At 49.2% G+C, this 16,412-nt stretch overlaps 1 protein-coding gene across 1 annotated transcript in view; it reads right to left on the bottom strand.

Annotated features, from left to right (window-relative positions):
• MIDEAS (mitotic deacetylase associated SANT domain protein) overlaps positions 1 to 16,412 on the bottom strand; it is a 70,375-nt gene extending 53,963 nt beyond the window's left edge. Inside the window, exon 1 of the mRNA XM_032287916.1 lies at positions 16,274 to 16,412. The gene's annotated coding sequence lies outside the window, so the exon portion shown is untranslated. The remainder of the gene's footprint in view (positions 1 to 16,273) is intronic.

Genomic DNA, 16,412 nt, shown 5'->3' with positions numbered 1-16,412 from the left:
CTGGGACTACAGGCATGCGCCACCATGCCAGGCTAATTTCTGTATTTTTAGTAGAGACAGGGTTTCACCATATTGGCCAGGCTGGTCTCAAACTCCTGATCTCAGGTGATCCACCCACCTCAGCCTCCCAATGTGCTGAAATTACAGGCATGAGCCACCTCGCCTGGCTGGGTTTTTTTGTTTTTTGTTTTAATTTTTGCGGGTATATATTTAGTGTTGCAAGAGTTTAAAACACTGATCAGGTAATTACAGTTGGCGGACTATATCCCATAAAAATACTCTAAAATGTCACCACAAGGAAGTTTTTACAAAAGATGCTCCATAGCACCTGCATATAGAGCCCATTCAGATTATGGTGCAGTAATGAAGGGGAACTGAACAAAATGTGAAAGGATGGACAGAGGGAAACTATCTGATGAAACTATTTTGTGAAGTCATGTCGAGTGACAAAATCAGCACCAAAAAATATGTCAGGCAAACTTATAAGCTGTGTTAAAACTCCACAGGAACATTAAAAGCAATCAGAAGATAATTCTAAATAGGTGTCATATTTATTATGTTAAGTTGATCGAGATGATTTATATAACAATAACGATGATGGCGATGGTGATGATGATGATGAACAGGTCACTGAACAGGATTTCCTCATCATCAACATACCAGAGTGCAGGTAGGTCCAGGCCCCTGGCTTGATGAGGAAAGAAGAAGGAATGTAAACTGGAAGAGGAGGGATTGTGACTGGGCAGGGAAGATGGGGAGAAGGAGTGCCTCCAGAGCGTCCCTTAGCTGGAAAGCTTTGAAATACATCTCTTACCAAAGAAACAACATTATACAAATAAACCCACACCAATTAACTTCCAGCATCCTGGGTACTAACTCTACTGCATTGGGCTCTCAATTTCACTAATACTTTATTTCAGCAACCTCTGAGGTGACACCAGTGCTCTTTGTGGGCTAGCCTAGGTACCCAAACACCATTTATAGCATTGTTTCTATGGAAATGTGTTTCAAGCTTCAAAAAACCAAGCTGCTGACAACCCTGGGGCACACACGTGGTCTCTAAATTAGGGAACTGAGAGGAACAGTTATTGCTGGGGCCTGGGCTTAAGAAGGCAGCTTGTTCCTAAGACACTACGGCACTTAATATTCACATGACCAGCAATGATCAGAACCAGGCTCAATGCCACTGTAGGACGTGAAGATGGGGCCAGGGCATCTAGGAATAAACATGATATTCTAGAAAAGCACAGAGATAGTCCCCACCCCCACCTCCAAACACACACACACAGCCATCATTTGTCATGGAAGACATGAAACTGGCCTGAGTACCCCTAATGGGCATCCAGATGTGCCCTGAGCCCATACACTTTCCATTTTCTCTCTTACCCTGGCCCACCTCCAGCCACAAGGTCCTACTTCAATCTGATCACAGAACAAAAACACTCCAGTCTTTGACAGTTCTGGAATTTGGCTTTAGCAGATATACACTGGAGATAACCAGGGCCCCAGCTGGGTCTGCTCCACACGTATTCTGTCGGGCGGAGTTTAGCAGGCTCCAACCTGCAAACTCAAGGTACGCTGGGAGCTCTCCAGCTGCCAGCCACCTGGGGACTCTGCACAACACCAAGAAGTCTCTGTCGTGCCCTGGTCACATTCCCACGCTGGTCATAGTGACAGGATGATCGTGGGCCCTCCAAATAAACACTCCATGTGTTAAGAAAGAAAGCCTCCCCACTCAAAAGAAAAGGCTACTACACGCAAGGGGAGTGGTGATGAGAAGTCCATTCACCACCTCCAGAGGTTCTGAGATGTCACAGAGATAGAAGAAGGTGCTCAGAAGACAGTCAGCTGCTCAGCCCCACGCCCATACCTGCAGCTGCACGTCCCAGCAGATCTCTTGGCAAGACATGGGGTCAGAGGGCCCTGCGTGCTAGGTCAGATGTGAACTGGATGGATGTGGCTAGCACTAAAGAGCAACTAAATTCAACACTTCAATTAATATGTTCAACAATGTAAGTGCGCAAGACACTACCTCACTAGGGCCCCACCTGGGTTAGAAAAGGCTTCAGGAGGTCAATTAGCAAAGCACACCCTCATTGCTACCAGTTGGAACTGCAGAAGAGAGACTACTCAGCTTCCTCTCCCACTATGGCAGGGGCCTGCAGTACCAGGCAGCCCAGAGGTGAGTGGGCGAGTGGCTCAAAGCCTCATGTGCTCACTGGGCTGGTTCCGTGAAAATGCAGGTGTGAAAATGGTCTGGGGCCCTGAGTCAGCTGGGGGTTGGGGGCAGAGTCTACGCTGTGAACCTCAAAGTTGTTCAGTTAGCCAGCCTGTGAAGTCAGGCCATCTGAATCCTCCAGCCCCTGCATGCAGTGCCGGTAGCTGATAAGACAGAGCTGTTTGGTCTTCCTGGTAGTAACAGATGGGAGTCCCACCCACCCTGGCCTCCTTCCAACCCAAATCTAAAGTCTTTGAAGTTAAGGCCTTGTCTTAAAAAAAAGATGCTATATAAATTATTAAAGCAATTTCAAACATACACATGCTCTACCCATAACATTTTTGCCTAAACCCAGTTATCTGCATCATGTCAATCTATGACAGTGTAATCAGTTTTTATGCACTTATCAAGTCTACCTGCAATTCTGTGTTTTACTTTTTTCAACTAAATTCATCAACATTTTCCCAAGAATCAACATTACCTTCACATTAATATAACAATGACACAACACTCACTGAGTCTAGGTATCATGAATTACACAGCCATGTGAAACACTGAGGCTGTTTACAGTTTTGGTTTTGTTTTTTTTTTTCTATTTTAAGCAATGCTGCTATAAATATATTTGTTTGGTGTGCAGGAAAGTATGAGATTAAAAAAATAATAATAAATAAATATCTTTGTATTTAGAGCTCTCTTCCTTTTTAGAATTAATAAATTCTTTATTCTTAGAATAAATTCCCAAGAGCAATACTAATAGACCAAAGGAAATTAACATTTTTTAACAGAGCTTCGAGTTCTAGTATATATATATATATATATATATTTTTTTTTTTTTAATATATATATATTTATTTATTCTTTTTTTTTTTAGACAGTCTCACTCTGTTGTTACTCAGGCTGGAGTGCAATGGTGCCATCTCGGCTCACTGCAACCTCTGCCTCCCTGCAACCTCCGCCTCCCGGGTTCAAGCAATTCTCCTGCCTCGGCCTCCCAAGTAGTTGGGATTACAGGCACACAATACCACACCCAGCTAATTCTGTATTTTTAGTAGAGATGGGGTTTCTCCATGTTGGCCAGGCTGGTCTCTAACTCTTCGCCTCAGGTGATCCACCCACCTCGGCCTCCCAGAGTGCTGGGATTACAGGGGTGAGCCACCATGCTCAGCCTCTAGAACATTTAAAATATATATTTGTTCTTTGTGAGTTACCTGCATTATCTATTTTTGGAAGTAGTTTTCTTGACAGCACCTCTCAATCCTACCAATCAGAGTCTACTCTTATAATACTCTTTTCCCAACTCTTCAGTGTGCCTGGTACTCAGAATACCCTATGATTGGTGGATGTTGGAGGTAATACAATTGATTTGCTATGGAGGGATGAAGGAGGAGGACAGAGAAGGGTGGATAGGAAGGTAGAGGCTGGAATGAGTAGGGAGGGGAGGGCAGGCCCCGTGGTGTCGGAAACAAAGACAGATACCGTATTCTGTCCTTCCCAATGATCCAACCCCTCCCTGGACCTCAACCCACTCTGTCCACCACTCAACCTTCTCCAACCTGATCTTCCAGGGGCCCAGAACAAACACACACATTCATGGGTTCCTAAAGGGGATTCAGGGAATACCAGACGCTTCTAGATTCTGGAAACATACTCTGCAAACAACATAAGCCTGTGCTCACCAGTGGTCCAACAGGCCCATGTATGTGCAGCCTCAGCCCTAAGGGTGGCTCAACTTCAAGAAAGAAAAGTCTTTAAAGAAAGAGAGGCCAGGCACGGTGGCTCACATCTATAATCCCAGCACTTTGGGAAGCTGAGGCTGGTGGATCACTTGAGGTCAAGAGTTCGAGACCAGCCTGGCCAACATGGTGAAACTCCACTTCTACTAAAATAAAAAAATTAGCTGGGGGTGGTGGTGGACACCGGTAGTCCCAGCTACTGGAGAGGCTGGGGCAGGAGAATCGCTTGAACCCGAGAGGCAGAGGCTGAAGTGAGCCAATATCATGCTGTTGTACTCCAGCCTGGACCTGGGATAATAACAGGAAGCCTCTGAGTGAAAACCCTGGCTCCCACTACGAAGCACCATAAAGACACCGCCTGCCAGGCTCCATTCACAGGAACTTTCGAGCAGGAAAGGTCCCCCTGTAGTCTAATCCCCTCATTTCATAGACAGATGGAGACTGCAATCCCTGCTTCGGGGCTCCTACTACACCCTGCAATCACTGTCTGGAGGATGCGTTCCTCTTTGCAGAAACAGGAAGAGCCACAGCCTGTCCTGACTGCCTCATGACCAGGTTGGACAGGACTTTCACTTTAAAGAGCCCCAGTCTTGCCGGGCACGGTGGCTCATGCCTTTAATCCCAGCACTTTGGGAGGCCAAGGTGGGTGGATCACAAGGTCAGGAGTTCGTGACAAGTCTGACCAACAAGGTGAAACCCCATCTCTACTAAAAATACAAAAACAATTAGCTGGGAATGGTGGCATGAGCCTGTAATCCCAGCTATTCAGGAAGCTGAGGCAGGAGAATCACTCGAACCCGGGAGGCAGAGGCTGCAGTGAGCCGAGATCACGCCACTGCACTCCAGCCTGGGCAACAGAGCGAGACTCTGTCTCAAAAAAATAAAATAAATAAAAAAATAAAGAGCCCCAGTCTCTCCTCTCATGGTCTGTGGACTTGCTTTCTTCAGCTCCTTCTCTGTGCAAAGCCAACAGATAGTACTGGGCATGAAAAACGAAAGAGCCCTCTAAGGGTAGCTGGGGATGTCATGCAGACAGCCAGCTCACCAAGCACACAGTCCTCCAGACAAAGACCAGGTCCTGGGCCTGCCCAATGCTCCCTCACAGCCCCTCAGGTGGCCCTTCCTGTCCCTGTCACAGGACACCTACTGTGTGCCAGCCACAGGTCCAAGGTGGTGGGGAGCCAGGCACTCCTGCAACTGACCCCAGCATCCTGCAGGGGGGAAGTTCCAATTGCAGGAATGCCATGGTGGCAACTCAGGAAGGCAGCATGGAGCAGGTGACTTCTGGCTGGCCCTGTGGGCAGCTGCCAGGAGAAAAACAGCAGAGAGGGCATTCCAGGTGGAAGAAATAGCAATAAGCAAAAGCCAAGAGCGTATAACGAGAGGAGGGAAGTGCGTCCAGGGGCAGTGAGAGGCCGGCTGAAACAAAAAGGGCCATGCTAGGGAAGGGGCAGTGGTAAGGAAAAGGCCAGAAAGGTTGGCCAAGGCTCAAACAAGGGCACGTGTGCCATTCTGAGGAGTGTGGGGCTCCTTCTGTAGGAGTTGGGCAGCTCTCAAAAGTTAAGATGGGGGAACATGACCAAAGCTGTGTTTTAATAAAATAATTCGGGTTTTTCAAGACTTCTTTTCCACTTTAATGCTGCTTTTAGTACTATTTCATTTCATCTGGACGAAAATGGGCAAATTCAGTGTAAACTTGGGCCAGAACCAACACTGGCCAGGAGCTAGGAAGGTTCCTGCTCCCTCCCTTTGGGAGTCAACCTGGCCCTACCTTGCCTACCAAGCCTCAGGATCAGGAATCGCTTCCAGCCCAGAACCCAGCTCATGACACATCCAGTTTCCTGGGGGCAGCAGCTTCCCGCTCTCCCAGGGAAGTCTTGAAACACTGGCATCAAAGAACCGGTAAGTTCAAAACTGCATTTTTCTTTTTTAAGAAAATTGATTCCTTTGTTTAAGATTAATGGAACTGAATGACCAAGACGTAGTCAAGGTGCCCTTGCTTAAAAGAGATATACCCAGAGGATTTGAGTGAGGGCAAGAAGGGAGCTGGAGCTCACCTTATCTGACACCTCTTGTTTTTTCTGGATGAGGGATGTGACAGGTGATGCTGACAGCCCTAGTCAAAGCCCTACTCCTTTGGCACTCTCAGACAGGAGATAGGGTAGAGCATCTTAACCAGGGTGACATCTTCAGAAATGGAGAGGTCACCTGGGCAGCTCAAACACCAGGGGCCTCGACTGTTCCACAAACCAAGCCTGAAGTCAGAGCTCCAACTTCTAGTCTGAAAAGCAAAGTGGCACCTCCCGAACACCAGGTAGCTCCGAGAGTCTCGCCCCACCTTGGGGAAGAAGCAGAATTCAAGCTGTAACGGCCTGTTAGAAAGAGCCAAGCCTTGGCCTCTGTCCTCGGAAGGCAGCACTGAAGTTTTCCAAGTGGAATCAAATGCGCAGGGAGGATCCAGATGCTGGGATGATCTCCCTTTTCCACTGGAATAGTTCGGATTCCAGAGGAGAATTCCAATTACTAATAAAACACTCAGATGTCCTGGGCCTATAACACTCCTGAAGCTCAGTGGGAGGCTAAGGATTCAGAAAGATGACTGAACAGATAAGCTCAAGATGTGGATGTTGGCCAGGCATGATGGGTCATGCCTGTCATCCCAACATTTTGGGAGACTAAGGTGGGAAGCTGACTTGAGCCGGGGAGTTCAAGACCAGCCTCGGCAACATGGCAAAATCCCACCTCTATTTAAATTAAAAAAAAAAAAAAAAAAAAAGATGTGGATGTTTTCAGTGGCCTAAGGGGGATGCCCTGTCTCCTCTTCCCACATTCAGAACTGCCCCATCATCCCAGTTTGAGGGCTAGAATGGGCTCTAGGCACTATGGGAGACACCTGTTCACCTGACATTTGCACCCCTCCCCTGGTTTCAGGCACCTGGGGCTGTGAGTCTTGAGAGGAGGCAGAGCTCCACTCTGCTGGGTAGGCTGCAGCCTCCAGAGCCTTGCTCTTCAGAATTACAATAGCACGAACATGACTTAAGCAGGGCCAAACACACGCTCAGCCTAGGCTTTGCCTCTGCAGCGAGTGGCACAAAAAGTGGGGAGAGTTCAGTACTCATATTGGAGGGGGTTGCAGCATCCAGGTCTGCTGGCAGCAGTGATGCCAGGTCAGCAGCAGCATCACCCTGGATTTGGTTCCAGTCACCCAACTTCCCACGAGTCCTGATCAATTTCTGAGCCTCGTTCTCCAGCCTTCTCGGACATTTAGTGAGCCACCAGATAGCCTTCCCATACATTTCTTTTCTCCTCAATTTAGCTACAGTCAGCCTCTGCTGTGGGCAGATCTAAGACCTGGACTATGCCAGCATCTCCTTCTCCCTGCACACGGGCTCCTCTGGCCCACGACCTGGCCCTGCCTGCCGCTTTCTGCATCCCTCCCAGCCATGCTCCATTACCTCACCACCTGCAGTTCCCAAAGTAAATGGTGTTGTGTTGTGCCTCCAGGACCTTGTCTGAGCTGCTCCCTGGACCTAAAATGCCCTGACTCCCTTTGCCAACTGGCGGATGCCTACTCATTTCTTAGCACCCAGCTCAAACAGCTTCTCCAGGACACCTCTCATTTCATTCATTCCACAGCATTCACCAGACACAAGAACCGTGCTTCGCACTGGGGCTGTCCTAAACCTTTCCTGACATGCTCCTCTCCCCTGGCTGCAGCAGAAGTGGCTGGCCAGTCCTCTCCTCTGAGCCCAGGAGCCCCCCGAACATGCTGACATTGACACCTGTAGCACTGAACTGTTCTTGGCTTGTGTAGATGTTTGTCTCCCTCACAGATCATGAGTACCTTAAAGTGGGGGCCTGAAGCTTCTTTACCTTCGTATCCCCAATACCACGCACAGAGCCAAATACATGGTAAGGGCTCAGTCAATGCACGAGTGAGTGAAAGAATGAAGAACTTGATGGAATAGCGCCTTATAAACCATGATGGAGAGAATCACTACTGTTATGGTTATAGCTACTTTTCTTTTCCTCCGTAACTGGGGAAGTCAGATCCCAAATGTCATGTGGTCAGCACAGCTCCTTAGAGAGATGGTGGAAGAAATCTTGAGCCTTTCTACCACCCCTAGTGCAAGTGGAAGAGGGGGTCGGGGAGTGGCTATTGGCTTCTAAGTTGTTCCAGAGCCTGTGCTATGCGGAGGCCACAGAGGAAGCAGACACCTTTTGCTAGTCCATTCCTTGCAAGCTTCTTGTAGTGGCCTGCGATGGGGAGGTGGGGAGGGGACATGGAGGGTGAGGGCCTTAGTGCAAAGTGTCTGCTGCACATGGGCACTGCCCTCTCCCAGCCCCACATCAAGGCTGGGTCAACCCAAGCACAAGTTTTTCATCTGCGAGTCTGGATGATATAACTGCAGTTCAAAACCTACTCCATGGATCTCCTCTCCATCACACCCTGCCCACTTAGTCTAAGAGCCTTCCTTACTTAATCTCATATGATAATTTCCTAACTTACAGCCCCCATGACTTTATCATGAGATACAGGACAGTGGGATATCTTCACATGTTCATTTAACTTATACAAATTCAAATGGTCAAGCTTAGCAGAAGAGAGAAGACAAAGGAAGAAAGGAGGGAGAAGGGAGTTGGGGAGGTAGGAGGAAAAGGAGAAAAAAACCAGAATAGAACAAGGAGAAACAGCCGGGTACGGTTGGCGCACACCTGTAATCCCAGCACTTTGGGAGGCTGAGGCAAGTGGAGTACTTGAGGTCAGGAGTTCAAGACCAGCCTGGTCAACATGGTGAAATCTCATCTCTACTAAAAATGAAAAATTTTAAAAATTGGCCAGGCTTGGTGGCAGGCACCTGTAGTCTCAGCTACTCGGGAGGCTGAGGCAGGAGAATTGCTTGAACCCAGGAGGCGGAGGTTGTAGTGAGGCTAGATTGAGCCACTGCACTCCAGCCTAGGCAACAGAGCAAGACTCCATTTCAACAACAAAAAAAGTACAACTTCTTCCAGAATTAGAGAACAGGCTAAGGTGAATTAAGTATCAAGAGCCTGTGTGACTGTTGCCTACCTGGTGCCCTCCTAAAGGACTTTCAAGGTTAATCTTTATTATATTCTTATATTTCACCTTACACACTGACTTTAGAATCTGACCCCCAGAAAACGCCACTTCACCAAATTCTATTCTCCCAGTGATAGATCCACTCTCAGTCAGTTCTTCCCTCATCGCCCCCTCTTCCACTTGCTCCAGAGGTAGTGGAAAGACTCAGAATTTCTTCCAACATCTCTCAAAGGAAGCTGTGCTGACCACATGGCATTTAGGATCTGACTTCCCCAGTTATGGAGAGAAAGAAAAGTGGTCATAGACATAACATTAATGACCTTCCCCATCAGGTTTATAAGGGACTTTCCCTAGGGTTCTTCATTCTTTCACTCACTCAGGGATGGGTGTGACCTATCTCAGGAGCCTTCTGGGGGGAAGAAGCACGTGGGACTCCGCTTTGCACCCTCATTGTGCCACACATGGTTGAGAGCCCTGCAGCTCTTCCATAAATGCCCAGTGAGGACGGCTGGCCCTGCATTAACTAGCTGTTCAAGGAGTGCCAGGTCTGTGTTCCTGGGCCTTCTCCTGCCTGTCTCTTGGGAACTGGGAGCATTCCTCTGTCTTCCTGGCGTTATCCAACCCATGTTCTGCACTTAGAAAATAGTAAGTGATCTTGTTGGCCAACTGAGTCTGGGTAGGAAACTTTGGGGACTTTGATAGCAATTAAGATCCACTAAGACAGCCGAGCGCGGTGGCTCATGCCTGTAATCCCAGCACTCTGGGAGGCCGAGGCAGGTGGATCATTAGTTAAGAAGTTCAAAACCAGCCTGGTCAATATGGTGAAACCCCGTCTCTACTAAAAATACAAAAATTAGCCAGGCTTGGTTGCATGCACCTCTAGTCCCAGCTAGTCGGGAGGCTGAGGCAGAAGAATTGCTTGAACCCAGGAGGCTGAGGTTGCAGTGAGCTGAGATCACACACTTGCACTCTAGCCTGGACAACAGAAGGAGACTCTCTCAAAAAAAAAAAAAAAAAATCCGCTAAGACTACAATGAGATAATCTAATGGTAAAAACTATTAAATACGCATCCCACTCTCTTCTTAAAGACCTCTTCTTCACCCCCAGTTTGTTGGGTTTTTTTCAAGTTTCATCTTTTTAAATCTTTGAGTACTGCCTTAAGGAAACTGAGGAGATGGAATCCTTGGTTTACAAACAGACCTGATGAAACCGGCGATTATGATGACTAATTATCAATGCAGGATGGCCAGTGGAAATGAAGTATGGAGTTTATGCCTGACTTTTCCATTCAACAGCTGTGTGAACTTGGAGAAGAAACTTATCCTCTCTAAGCCTCAGTTAAAATGAGAGTTAGCACAGGTTTCCTTCCGAGCTTTAAATCCTTAACCACGGGATTATCGGAGATGTTGTTACTGCAGTTACCATAAAACGAGGGCTGGATGATAATGGTCCGTAAGATCCTATCCAGTTCTAAAAGTTGATTATTTTGTAAAATAGCAGATTTGAAAAAATGTTGATTTATTAAATTCAGTTTACACATAACTTTTCAGAAATATGTAAATCCTAGTTTCACCCTTTTATATTTATTAAAGGTTCAATTAAAATTGACCTCAGGCTGGGCACAGTGGCTCATGCCCGTAATCCCAAGACTTTGGGAGGCCAAGGCTAATGAATCACCTGAGGTCAGGAGTTCGAGACCACTAGGGCCAACATGGGGAAACTCCATCTCTAATAAAAATACAAAAATTAGCCAGGTGTGGTGACCGACGCCCACAATCCCAGCTACTCTGGAGGCTGAGGTAGGAGAATCACTTGAACCTTGGGTGTGGAGGTTGTAGTGAGCCAAGATCACACCACTTCGCTCCAGCCTGGGTCGAGTGAAAATAAAAAAGGAATTTACCAGTTTCTATTTTTAAATAAAACAGAATTTAAAAATAATCTAGCTTATAGGTGCATTTTATGGTATGCAAATTACTTCTCAAAAAAGAAAGAATCTGGCTTATGAGGCAAGACCATGATTAACAGCATGAAGACTGGCTGAAGCAACACAGTCCTCCTAGCCAAGTCCAATGCTAGCGTTCAGCCAGGATCTCCCCAAAACTCAGTTTTATAGTTTAGCCTAGTTTTATATGTTCAACACCTGTCTTGGCAAAACAAGCATCCAGCCAACCAAGAAGCCTCTCTTTGCCCTCCTCATAGTCTTTTTTTATTTTTTATTTTTGAGACAGGGTCTGTCTGTCGCCAGGCTGCAGTACAGTGGCATGCAATCCTCCTATCTGAGCCTCCCAAGTAGCTGGGACTACAGGCACGCGCCACCACACCTGACTAATTTTTTTGGATTTTTTGTAGAGAAGAGGTCTTGCCATATTGCCTAGGCTGGTCTTGAACTCCTAGGCTCAAGTGATCCTCCCACCTCAGCCTCCCAAAGTGCCGCTGTTATATGCGTAAGCACCGCACCTGGCTGTCTTCACAAATCTTGCCTGCAAGCTGGTCCCACCTCCTTCTAACAGACTGGTTCCTCAGAAGGCCACGCCAACCCCAGTAACAAACCATCTCCCCTCAGAACTGGAGCAGAGGCGTAGGGCATCACGGGGAAGGCAGGTTGACTGGGACAAAAGGAGTGCCAAAGCTGGGCAGACACTGACACTCAGGAAAGAGATGCTGGAAATGGAGCAAAACAATGAGGTGCAAAGCCAGGAGGCTGAGAGCGGCTAACAGGCAGAGGAGGCAGGCTTGGCTTCAGGTTCAGAACTAAAACCAGGAACTACAGCCTTTGTGCTTGGCTTGGGTGTGTGTGCGTACACTTAAGTGCACAAAATCTGATGGCCACTGCCCTTTGTATCAGCATCATAAAACATATATTGAGACTTGCTATGAGTGGGGCACCAGGCCTGGAGATACGAAGATATATAAAACAGGGGCTTCCAGTTTAGTTGAAAATTATGCCAGGCATAGTGGTTCATGCCTGTAATCCCAGCACCTTGGGAGGCAGAGGCAGGTGGATCACCTGAGGTCGGGAGTTTAAGACCAGCCTGACCAACAGGAGAAACACTGTCTCTACTAAAAATACAAAATTAGCCGGGCATAGTGGCGTATACCTATAATCCCAGTTACTCTGGAGGCTGAGGCAGTGGAATCACTTGAACCCAGGAGGCAGAGGTTAGAGTGAGCTGAGATGGCACCACTGTACTCCAGCCTGGGCAACAAGAGCATAACTCTGTCTCAAAAAAAAAAAAAGTTATAATATTTATTCACCCACAGGCTCACTTAACGAGCTGAACAGGGCATATGATCAAAGTCATGGCCCAAAAGAGAAACTGAAAATCCTTAGTCGAGGACTCAAAGTTTTCCTCAGCACAGGGCCCAGGCTGATATTGCTGGAGTCCCGGGTGAGGCCCGCAGGATGTGACAGGGAGAAATTCTCAAGGAGGGGGACACAAACAGGACTGGAAAGGGAGCAGGACTGAGCCACATGGATGAGAGAAAGGAGGCATTCCAGGCCTCTGGGGAAGCACAGGAGGTAGGAATGCTTGCCACCAGTGGTTTGGGCAAACACACAGAGTGGGTCACTGGGTCAGAGCCGAGGGTCAGGACGGGAGAGCTGCAAAGCCCAGACCCCTACGGAGAAGGGCCCTGACTGCCGGCCTGGAAGTTTGATCCTTACCACGCAGACAGTGGGGAGCCATTGAAGGCTGCTGGGCAGGAAGGTGACCCTGGCAAAGAGGCATTTTAAGTGAGATTACAGAGCAGGACTTTATCCGAAGCTTATTCAAAGCCCTGTGTGTATTTCAAGTGGCACTTGAGACAGTAAGTCGTAAAGCGTTTGCCCTGTGTCATGCAGACGAGAAAAAAGAAGGTTTAAGGGGCTCACAAAGAGATGCTTCAGTGAGAACAAAAAATGAAGAGGGGCACATTTTAAAGAAGGAAGCAAATCTCCAGGACAGAACTGCCAGCCAAGGTGTCTGGAAAACCGTAGCGCGTTCTTACGCGACTGAAATACCCTCTTTAGCTGAGGGTGTTCGGCCTCCTTTTTTGGAAGTGAGCTGTGATGTCAAAACCCTGGGTTGTGGTGTAGGATGTGGGGCAGCCAGAAAGGGGCAGATGAATGGAAATAGCAATACTGGGCCCTGGGCGGCCACCCTTTGAAGCCCACCATCTCCAGGAGACTCCTGCATCGGCTTCTCTCAGCAGCAGCTCGGCGTTTCTGCCAGAGTTGCTGGGTTCTTTAATTATCTCCAATATTTTTTCCTCTTAGAACAATAAACCTTTTTAAAATCCCTGCCAAGTTTTGAATCCGAGCTTTTTCACTGTCGCTCCTAATTGTGCATGGCGAGGCAGCGGACAGGGCTGCTCAGGGGCAGTGAACTGGGCAGCAACCTCAAGTCACAAATTAGCATTTAGGTAAGGGGTAGGAGGAAGTCAGGATTACAATTCTGTCTCTGTGTAACAACTTGGGGGCAAGCTCCCTGAATGGTAAGGCAAAGCTGAGCAAGCCAGAGAAAGGGCCGGAGTTCGGCACAAAAATCAGCCAGAGGGAACTGAAGGTGAGGGGCCTGCACTGCTCCAGGTGGCTCCGCAGCTCCGGGGAGCCTGGCTCCCCACTTTCTCTGGCCTCTGCAAGGGGCCCCTCCCCTTCACTCTCCCAGCCACACTCTGGAGGGCTTTGGGGCACTTTCAGTCTCTGTAAGTTCAACATTAACACAGAGGACTGCAAACTCAAGCTTTGGGGTCAGAAGGAAATGCTCCCCTCTCCTGCCCCCCAAGTCTAGCACCAGGCACCATCAGGCCCTCATATGGCAGTCCTGGTCAGGTGATCCAGCTAACCAGAACCTTCACAGTCAAGTTCAGTAAAAACTAAATGTCTCTAGAGCAGAGGGTTGTGCAACCTGGGGTGACCCCGGCCACAGTGCTGCTTCTGCCCAAACCTCATTCCCCTGTGGCAACTGTGACCATACGTGCCAGACTTTCCAGAACTGTCCTGATTTTACATGTTTGTTCTCGAGTTTCTAGAAGCACACAGGTACCTGCCAGGGACTGTACCCTAATGTTTTGATTTGACAAACGGTCACTGTGCCCGTGACACACACCTGGCACAAGGCCGCAAAACGGCATTTTTCCTCCAGGTGAAGCTCAGATACTTGGCTGGAAGAAAGGCCAGGCATGGAGAAACTCCAGAGCAGTGGAATCATCAGTGCCCGCCACTCTAAGTAGAGAGGCTGCCCATGCCCCGCATGAGGTGGTACCACCTAGCCACACGGCAACCTAACTGGGCTGAGAGCTGCCCGTGAGCATCTTCTGCCTAGGACAGGGAGTTATCAGGTTAAGATTCAAAATGTGAAAACAATGGCCCTGCACAAATCCAATACATGCTTTTTTTTTTAACTATATTTTAAATCTCTCTATACAGTTATTCCCCTGTAAGCCCCTCAACAAGAAACTGTTTGCCTTCTTTCCATACTTGCCGGCTTGGCTCCGTTCCTGTAAGGCAGCATCGCAGATGTGAGGACCCGGCCCTGGTCTGTGCCACAGTCCCTGCTAAGAAAGCAGGACTTGGGGCTCCTCTGGAGAAAATGTGCATGAATCACTCCTCTGCTCCTCCCAGATCCAGACCACCAGCACACACACACCAAGTGCCAGCACTTAGGAGTTTCCTTTTTGCCCAGAACACAATAAAGGAATTAAGGACCCACCACCTACTAAGTTTCTGCAGCTGACACTTCCAGTCTTAAAGTCTAGCACGCCAGCTCAGTCACACATGGTCTGACGAGTTCTCTTTGCAACTCAGCCCCAACCCAGCCACCTGTGCAATTTTGCTAATTCAAACAGCTTTCCCGTTTAAAGAGGTTGATAGCCATCTCCCATCTCCTTTTCCTGCTGACGTCATCCCACATTTTCTCTGAAGACAAATAAGGGTACAGTTCCTAGGACAGTTTTCAGGCTGCCAAAGTGGGAGTGTAGTGGCCTCCCAAGTCCACCCCACATCTCAGGTTTTGGGCAAGTCGTCAAAAGTGAGAGAGAGGGAAAGAACGAAATCACCTAGCTAGGGTTAAAGGGCAAAAAAAAATTTGGAGATTGCAGCTCAGACCCAGATCTATCCTGCGCATTTGCAAGGCAAAGCTGCGTTTTGTTCGCCACCACCGAGGTCTTGCACAATAGCCTGTGTATAAACATCCACGCCAACAATGCCTGACTGTGCAATCACGCTGTAATTACAGGCCGGCAGGAAGCTGCTGCTAGGAACTATACCATTCAACCTCTAGGACACCCCATCTCGAGTCTCCACGGCTCGAACGCACTCTCCTGCACACACCAACGTGTCTCCGCCGCCGCTACAGTTGCAGTCTCGCCGCTGGCCCGAGCCGCCAGCCTCGAGTTATTCTGCAGGGATGTCACAAACTTCTCAGCTGTTCTTTAAAAAACCCTGCGCCACGAGGCTACCGAGGGCGGCGGGAACCACCAGCAAAGTTCCCATGCACATTCCTGCAGCCCTTGCAGTTTTAGGAAACAGAAAAGAACGAGATGCCACCGAGTCCGCTGGAAGCGGGTTTCTGAGTTTTATATAGAAAACACTCACATATGTACGTGGGTGTGCTGACAGTTTTGATGGCTAAATTGCAAAGTGTTAGGCCTTAGCGATCACTGTCAGGTTCGGGACGTGGTTCGGGAGGAGGGCGGAGGGGGACTCAGGAGCATTTCAAGGGGGATTGGGGGCAATTCCGGTTTTGTTTTCTGGAAATGCGTAGGGTTGTTTTCCCAAACTTCGGAGCTACTCTGCTTTTGGTCCCAGGAAGGCCGAGCAAATAAAAGTCGGGGGAAAGTTCTTTTAACTTCCTTCCTGCGCCCACGACGAGGGCTGCGAGAAGGAAGAGGTCGTTTCCCAGGGAAGCACCAGGCGGGGACCGAGGGTTGGCTGCGCCCAGCCTGCAGGGATGGGGGCGCGGGGCGGAGGGCCGGCTCCAGACCTAGGCCCCGGAAAGCCCCTTCCTCCCACCCCTCCTCTCGCCAACGGCGCCTGGACGTGGCCCGGCTGCAGCCCTGGCTGTTTGAAGTCCCGCAGCAAAGAGGCGACAACACCGGCGCAGCACTGAGCCCAGACCCCGGCCGCGGAGCTCCCTCACTGCAGCGCCCCCGCACCCCGGCGCCCAGCCCAACGCGGCCAGCCACATCCGCGCCCGTGCGGCCCAGCAGGAACCCCAGAACGGTTCCGAGCCCCACGCCGGCGCCCGGTGGCTGGAGGGGGCGGCGAGCCCGCGACTCACCTGCGTGCCAGATCCCAGGGAGGCTCGGAGGGGCGCAGGGCACAGGCGAGCGCGACCCGCAGACTCAAACTTTGTTGCTCTCGGGACGGCGCAGTCGTCACTTCCTCGCGGAGCGGGCGGCGCGGCCCGGGCGGTGACC

The sequence above is a fragment of the Sapajus apella genome, unplaced genomic scaffold, assembly GCF_009761245.1.
Source record: "Sapajus apella isolate SASKATOON/1434 unplaced genomic scaffold, GSC_monkey_1.0 scaffold20, whole genome shotgun sequence".
NCBI lineage: Eukaryota > Metazoa > Chordata > Mammalia > Primates > Cebidae > Sapajus > Sapajus apella.
The sequence above is the reverse complement of the archived record's forward strand: the minus strand, read 5'-3'. Positions and strand labels throughout refer to the sequence as shown.